Consider the following 8,893-nt stretch of genomic DNA (forward strand, 5'->3'; position numbering starts at 1 on the left):
ATGGTTGAACTTTATATTATTTTTAAGGTTGATGATGAAACAAATCATAGGTCTGGGAAGCAAGTGAGCCTGAAAGTTGAGGAGTTCTGAAAGTCTTACTTCCTCTGGGGAGGAAAAAAAGCTGCGGTTCCTTTGTGTGATAATGACAGACTGTCAGCGTCTGCCTGTTTGCCTGACTCCCATTCACTGAATAAATGCTGGTAATTGCTAATTGCTTTCAGAAGAAAACTGACTCATAGCCTGAGAGTGACTTGCATATCAATGTTTCAGACCCTCTGTGCTGGTTTTATCTCAGGGCAGGGAACAAGGCACTGGAGTCTGCCCACTGGCTTCCTCAGCAGATTTTGGCCTCCACTGATTCTCCAGTGATGTTTGCCAGGAGATAACATCACTGGCAGGTGTAAGCAGTGGGCAATGGAATGAATGTTCCTTGTTTCTGGCCACTTTGGTTTGCAGATCAGATCTTCTGCTCCATACTCACCAGAGAAGATGAAAAGCTTTCAATCATTACCCACACTTGCCAGGGGCTTGGAAGTGTCTTTCACAATGGCTGCTTCTCTGAAAATATATTAGCCAAGTGCAGATTTATGGCTGTGTCAGACAGCTGCAGCCTTAGCCGTGCTCTCTTTCTTCATGGTCACTAAACCTCAGAGGGCGTCCCCAGGGCCCTGTCTGACATGCCAGTGACATGAGTGAGACAAGGCGCCACTCAAAGGGCCACTGCTGTTGGTTGTTCTGTCCTTGGGACACTGTGGCCATTCGGATCTGCGTATTTTCTGGATTGTAATATGCACCAGGTTGAAAGAAATTTTAAAAGCAAGATATTGGCAAAGGGGAGAACTCCAAAGAGTGTGAGATACTCCCTAAAGGAGTCCCCAAGAAAGAATATAACCTTGCTCCTGACCTCTTCCTGTCTTGTCTATTTGATTCTTATACCAGCTACAAGAGTCAGGAGTCAGTACCTGGAGACCCAGCTTGACTATCCCCCTCCCTCCAAACACATAGGCTGTTTATTCTTTCTGAATGCTCAACCAGAAAGCACACACATTGGAATCACGTGGTGGACTTTTAAAGAGTGTTCATGATGAGGTAGCACCCTTAGGTTCCTCAGGAACCCACCCAGACTCTGTACTTTTTATTTTAAAGCAATCAGATGATTCTAATGAGGACCAAGATTGAGAGTCACCTCTGTCAGAAGGCATTGTTGGTATTATCAAACAATTATCAATGGTATTATCAATGTTGGTATTATCAAACACCCCACTTTTTTTTTTAATGGAAAGCTTTCTGAATATTGTCTAATCTGCATGCTAACTAATAGTGATTTGGGCTTGATAGAAACAGGCTTAGAGAGGTTAAAATATCTAGTAAGTAGAAATGGTGGAGGTCTTTTTATCTCTGTTTCTAGTGCTCAGCATGATGTCCAACATCATGAATGGAAATGAATGGATTCTGAATATTCATGAGACCAGGAACCTCACAAGAGAGAGGGTCTCAGTCCAGAGGTGCCTGTTCCTGTGCCTGGTTTATGAGAGTCCCTCCTCCTCAGGTGTCCTTCTTTGTCTCCTCCACTGACCTCGACTTCATACTGTGAATTTTTCTTTCTCGGCTTTTCTTTCTCTAGTCTCATGGCATGTAAAACATACATGTTTGACTTGTGACTTTTATCTGCATTTCAGTGGAAGATCGCTATAGACTTGGGGAATTAATTTTTCAAAGAAGTACTCTAATGTGGAGGTGGAGAACGTAGTTTTGGTATTACACTTTAGCTGGGTTACTGCAAATACTGTTCTGTCTCAGGACTGATTTCCTCATCTGTAAAATGGGATTCTGCAACCTGACAAGGTTGCAGTGAAGATTAAACAAGGTAATGATCATAAAGAATTTTGTGTGAACAGTTTGCACTTGACAAACATTCACAGAATCATTGATGTCTTTGTTATCATTAAAAGGGTGAGTGTCCTGGGTTAGTCAGCTTTGTGTGAATGTGACCAAAATATCTGACAAGCACAATTTCTAAGATGTAAGGTTTATCCTGGCTCACATTTTCATGGGTTTCGTCCAGTTCAGCAGGTTTCAAGGTAGAAACATCATAGCCAAAGGGCATGACAGAGCAAAACTCATGGCAACCAGGAAGCAGAGATAGAAAGAGACAGGAAGGGGCCAGGGACAGAATTAGTTCCCGAGGCCCAGGCCCCAGTGACCTATCCCCTCCAGCCATGCCCACTACCTACAGTTACCACCTGGTAGTCTATTCAAATTATTAATCCATCAAATGGATTAATCCACTGATGAGGTTACAACCCTCAAGATCCAATCTTTTTATCTCTGAACCTTGCTGCATTGTCTGACACAGGGGACATTTCAGATCTAAATTATAACAGACTCAAAGGGCACTTTTTATTTGCAAATAGTCATAGGGTCTTCTTTTGGCAGGCAGATGTGAGTGTCTACCTCCTACTCTGCTTGCCTGGCTGTTGAGCCCTGCCTCTGCATGTGAGGGATTGGAATCCCGGTCAACCCCAGCTGTACCCATGTCCTGTGGTGCCCGTATCTATTGCTCTCCATGCGTTTGAATTTAAGGAGCTATACTTTTTGCTGTGCTTGAACTTCAGAAAATGTCTTGGGCATTGCCCATGGGGATACTGAGTCAGAGAGAGAAGAGTGCTCGGGAACAAGGCTTAGTGACAGAGGGACTAGGTGGGACATGAGGGCACTTTGCCATTCTGGAGAGGAACAAGGGTATGAGAGATTTAGATGAGCTCAGCCTGCAGAACCACTTGACTATCTCTGGCATCTCTTTCTAGATTATTCAGCTAAAATTTGATCGCTTTGTTTTTCTAGAGAGTTGAGGACAGCTTAATGTTATAAATTCCCATAGGATTTCTCTTATTTCTCCTTTTTATCTTGGACAGAGGATTCCTCGTTTTTTTGTTTTTGTTTTTTTTTTTTTTTAAATTGGCCTTAGAGTGGATTGATGGTGCAGTAGGAATGGGAGAGACAGTGGGAGGAAGGGTTAACCCAGCAAAAGAGCACTCGGGAAGGTTGGGACCCAGGTCGGACTTTGCATGTGGTGCCTTTGATATAGGCTTTCGAGACAGCCAGAACCCAATAAATTCATTCAGCTCTTTCCATGGAACCGACCAGGCTTCTTCCTCTGGAATATAGTAATTCAGCCTTTCTAGATAGGCAGAGATGAATTATATCTTCATAAACCTTAAACCCTCAAAAGATAATGGTTCCTACGTTCTCAGCATGTGATCAAAATAGTGAAAACACACAAAAAAGGAAAGTCCATCAAGGTCTTGTGTTTTCCAGGGATGCTTCTTCTGGTTGCATTAAATATCAGATTCTGTAGACTTTTTCTATCTCAAAATTTTGATGTACTTCCTTTGATTTTACTCAGAAAATCTCCATCTAGTTTCAAAGAGAAACTAGCAGCTTTATCCCTCATGCAAGAACTGGGCTGTGCTGGCAGAATTTTCCACAGCTACTGCCTTCGTTCCTTGGGAGCCTCAGCATTTCCCAAGGCTGAGAGGGAAGTGTGGAGACTTGGATTTTAGGCTCAGGTAGCTCAGAGAAGTTGGGGATTGTGACTGACTCAAGCCTCTTGTACGCTGAACATGGAGCCGGCTACCAGGGAGAACATGGGATTTAATAGAGCCAATGCCACGCAGGTCCAAACAGAGATTAAGTGCATCAGTATTCTTTAGGATGGGGACACAGGGTACACAGGGAAGATGTCTCTTCTCATGCACTTCTTGTAATTCTAACCTGCTTTGTTTTTGCAAAAGATATCTTCTATACAGTGAATTATAAAAATAGTGAAAATAAGTCTTGTCATTTGACTAAAGTTCCAAGACTGGTTGGCCACCAGTCTGTAGCTGGGAGTCTCATGACCTCGTAAGAGTCGTGAGGGTGAAGATTAAAGAAGGTCTGTGAGACCATCTTCCCACATGAATTCTAATTTAAATAATTCCTATCCCCTGTTTATGATAACTGGATTAACTACTGTTCTCACGCTGACTTCTCACATAGAGTTTCTGTTTGATTCATCCTAAAAGTGCATGTGAATTTTAAATGAGCTACTCAGCAAAACAGTTTTTGGAAAAACAAAAACAAAAGCAAGTCTGTACTTTTGCCAGGTGGCCCGGTTGCTCCTCCTATCAGGGTCGGAAGTCTGAGAAGGAAGACTCTGAATCATGGTTGAACGTTCTTGATGAGCTGCTGCTTTGAGTGTTGTTGTTCATAGTGTGACTTCAGGATGTATCATGGTTCCAGAACTTTTAGTGCTGGTTCTGCTCCCTGCCTCGGTCTGGAGACTTGAGGGAGTGTGTGTGTGTGTGTGTGTGTGTGTGTGTGTGTGTGTAGGGGGTCTTGTTCGGCACGGCTCCAGTGACAGAGCTGATGATGCCGCCATCATCTGGCATATCCCAAACAACTGCAGGCCTCCCTGCCGGCTGAGGCTCAGAGAGGTTGGCGCTCCTGTGCCTCTCAAACCAAGGCGTGGGTAGAACGTTGGTGCCCCAGGAGGGAGAATGACATGGGCTGTGTTTGTCACTGGGGGAGGTCTCTCTCCTTAACATGACTCTTTGATTCGTGGTTCTGGAAGGAGTAACTCACTCCTAGCACCTGGGTATGAACATAACTTTGCATCATGGGTCAGTATCTGAGAACGTGGTTGGTTGGAGTCTAGCCTGGGTGCTGCCTCCGAGTGGTCACCCAGAACGCCAATCTAACCAGCCGACTTCCCGGCCTCAGTATTGACGGCGCTCCCTGCTGTCCCTGGAGTAACGATGACATGCTAGGTTCTTTAAAATTTGTCCACAGCCAGGCTTAAATGTTCTTCAGTTCTCAAAACTACACACCAGTCAACCAAACTGCAGGCCATTCCCAGCAGGCAGCACTTCGTTTTTATCCAAACCCCATTGGCCTTTTCTGTAGAAATTTACAAATGAATTAGATGAAATGTAAAACGACAAGAACAGCGGATCAATCTTCATATTATAAACCTCATCAAAGCCTTCTTCCTATCATACACAGAAGTAATTTTCAGAAGGATTGTAGACTGAAAGGTAGAAGCTTCCAGATGAAAACAAAGAATGTCCTTTTCACGTTGTAGTAGGCAAAGATGTCTTAGCCAGGAAATAAAACCAACTGTCTTTGAAAAATTAAATGTTAAAATCCAAAACTTTCCTTCATCTGATTATACCTTTAATAAAGGAAAAATTTAAAAAAATAGAGTGGGAAAAGACACTTGCAAAAACATATATCCAATGAAGGATTTGTATCTAGAAGATCTAAAGAACTACAAGTTAATAGAACATAACTTACAACCCAATAAAGAGCAGATAAAAAGTGTACATAGGCACTTTATAAATGCAAGTGTCCAAATGCAGTAAAGGTAAGATGGTCAGCATAATTGGTATAAAAATGTAACAAATGGCCACCAGATGGCTAAAATTGTTAAAAAGTGACCATATCAAATGTTGACCAGGATGGACAGCACTGGGACCATCTCATATTGCTGGAGGGAAGCTAAGTGAATAAAGTCCCTTCAGAAAACCACTGGACATGATTGACTGAACCACTCTCTCCTGACGATGTGTACACACTGACATTGTTTATGATCATCTAAGCCTATAAAACAGCCCACACATCTACCAGTGGCAGAGTGGATGGATAAATTGTGGTATATTCACACAAAGTATGAAAGCCCTTAAATGTCGTGGGAGGGGATTGGACTTTGGCCCATTAAGTCCCAAGTTTTCAATTCTGTGAATATTTTAACAAAATTAACACAAGTACATGAAAATAGGTTGGCAATCATAATCTAGAGCTTCTACATTCTTTAGATACATATTTATATGTATGTATATTTTTATATATGAAATGTATATATTTTCTGATGCTATAATTATTCACCTATTAATTGTTAAAAAGAATAGAACTCTGAAGGCATGATAGTTATTTCAAAAGTAAGCATGAATGGTATATTTGCTGCTCAGTTTAAGTTTCTATAGGTGTCCCACATCTTGGATGAAGGGACCTAACCAGTTGGTGGACACCATTCAAAGGTTGTGAGTAGCACAGGAAGAATAACAGAAGTGGGTTTTAGGAAGTTGTATCATTAGATGATGCTCTGCAGAAATTTGCTCACATTTGGACACAGGTTTTTCTTTTCGAAACATCCATGTTGATAACTCTTTGTAATAGATAACCTGGAGTTATCCAATGTTATTTTTCTTTAAAAAAATTTTTTTTTTACTTGTCAATGGAACTTTATTTTATTTGCTTGTTTGTTTATTTATTTATATGTGGTGCTGAGAATCGAACCCAGTGCCTCACATGTGCCAGGCAAGCACTCTACCACTGAGCCACAACCCCAGTCCCATATCCAATGTTAATTTAAAATAGTTTTTTCTTACCACAGAACGTTTTCATGTTGAGGTTCTTCACACATTCAAAAAAATGACACCTGACCATTTATAGTATGCTCTAAATGTCACCTATTGAACTCCTTGTTTCTTGCAAAAAACAATACTTACTATATCAACAGTACATTTGTTGCTGAAAATTGAACAAGGAGGTGAATTTAGCTGCCTGTATTTTCAACAGTTTAGTTTATGCCAGAGGATTTCTTTTTATCTGTATTTTTTTTTTTTTTTTTTTTTTTTTGGCGCTTCTTGCTTAAGAAGTGGTGGTTGTCAAGACTTAGGAAGTTTTGCTTCTAAAATTAGAAATAACTCATGAAGACAGAAAGTCCATTTCCGTTATTCCCTTTGTAGTACTTATTCAGTATAAAAGACATCTGCTAGCCTAATTCTTAAATTCTTTTCCTACATTACAACAAGAGAGCTCTTTCTAAACAGGTGAGTTGTCACTGAGAATAAAAAGACAAGGGAAATCAGACTTGAATCACTATTAGGTTTTCTTTATTAGTCACATATGTATATATCATACGTTACATGCAAGAATATCACAATACAACCCAAAATGTTTATGGGTTCTGGCACATCAAGAGTAATACAATGCAAAAGTTTATATTATTTTTACATACTGCTGTCTTAAACAGTCAAATAGGAATAATGTGAAGATAATTTAGTGATGTGCTTACTGTTTGATGTTCTAGTCAATATTTTGATCTGCATCTGAGACCATCATAGTGAGTCATGTCATTCTTTTGAAAGCTACCTCTGAGCATCTTGTCCTATCTGGAAATGTGTGAAATGATGAAATGATAGCATAGTCTTTATTGAAAGTGAAGGTACTTATGTTTTCAATAATAAAAAGACAGTATGATGGGGTTAGTACCCTATTAAAACAGAGTAATCAGAATGTTAAAGAAACATTCTTAGGTATCACAATGAAAAGGATGTTGTATATTTTTAAATATTATTTCTTGGACATCATATAACGAACAATATATGTATTTGTCTCTATTTTCCTGGTAGGGGTAAATAGATGAAACAGATTCCCAGGGAAATAATTTTGAAAGGTAAATGTGGGAAGAGATCTTAAAGACAAACACAAGAAACAAGTTGTGCTCATTGTTAATCTATGGATTTCACAGTGTGTTTTGAAAGATGTGGTCATATTTTTATTTACTTGGCTACAAAATCTGTCAAATACAAACTATTCTAGAGATTTTGAATGCTACCAGTTGGCATTTCCGTTTGCTCTTTAGGTATTTGGAACAGCTGTAAATGAAAATGTTATCCTGCCACTCGGCCGAGTCTGTACACAGAGCAGCAGGACTACAGCTCTCATTGTACCCTGACGTTTTCAAAGAAAGAGATCAAATTCCGCTCTTCTCCCAGACCAGGAAAGCATGGGAGAGATGCATGGTGGAGGATTGATTGCTCATGTTAGGTTTAACTTGATGCTACAGACTGAAGAAGGAATCATTCTTCTGCCCTTTCTGTTGCTGGGGAGAAAGGTAGTTTGTGGGCTTGAATCTGTTTAGAATATTTGAACTTAACCATGAGAGACTCTAACCAAGCAGATTCTCAGCAATATTTTGATCATTTTTTTTGCCACTGAAATATTGTAGATATCTTTTGAAATTAAATGTCATTAGTTGCCTCAATTCCAAAGGTAATTAAAAACTTGCAGCACATCTTCTCTTTTCTAGCAGAAATTATCTTTGGAAAGTAAAAATGTGTCATGAATATTAAAAAAAATTGATGACAAGTGACACAGCACCTAATGTTTAGACTCACACTTTAAAATAAAACTTGTTTATTTGCTACATTTGATAGATTTTGCAGTTTCTTTTTATAAAGCACTGTTTGCAGAATGTTTTTTTTTTTTCATATAACAGCAAAATGAAAACAAGATCATTTGTCATTTTAAGTTAGAATTATTATTTAATTAGATGAAAAGTTCGGGACATATACTGCAAAGAGAGGAATGACTAAGTGGAAACTCATTTCTTCTTTAATTCCCATTAAACTAATGGGAATTTATATGTCAGTATAAAAGTGTATGGTCCTTCTTATTAATTCCTATTAATATGAGTGCAAAAACTCCCATTAATATCTGTATATATATTCCGTTTATCTTTGATATATTCCCATAAAACAAGGGCATATGTAATTCCATATAATGGTATTGGTACACACATACATACACAGATATTTATATATATGTGTGGGTGTGTGTGTATATATTTATATATATATTTGGCACATAATGGTAGTATATACACTAATATTTAAAACTTAATTCCTATTAAATTGATGAGAATTTATATTCAAATATCAGAGTGCTATGCTCAACACAGACATTTTTATGATAGGAGTATTAGATTATAAATAGTAACATTAAATATTATGGATTCAGATTTTATGATGGTTTATATTTTTAGTGAAGTTGATGGTTTGGGTAGAGA

Source organism: Sciurus vulgaris (assembly GCF_902686455.1).
Source record: "Sciurus vulgaris genome assembly, chromosome: 7".
NCBI classification, from domain to species: Eukaryota; Metazoa; Chordata; class Mammalia; order Rodentia; family Sciuridae; genus Sciurus; species Sciurus vulgaris.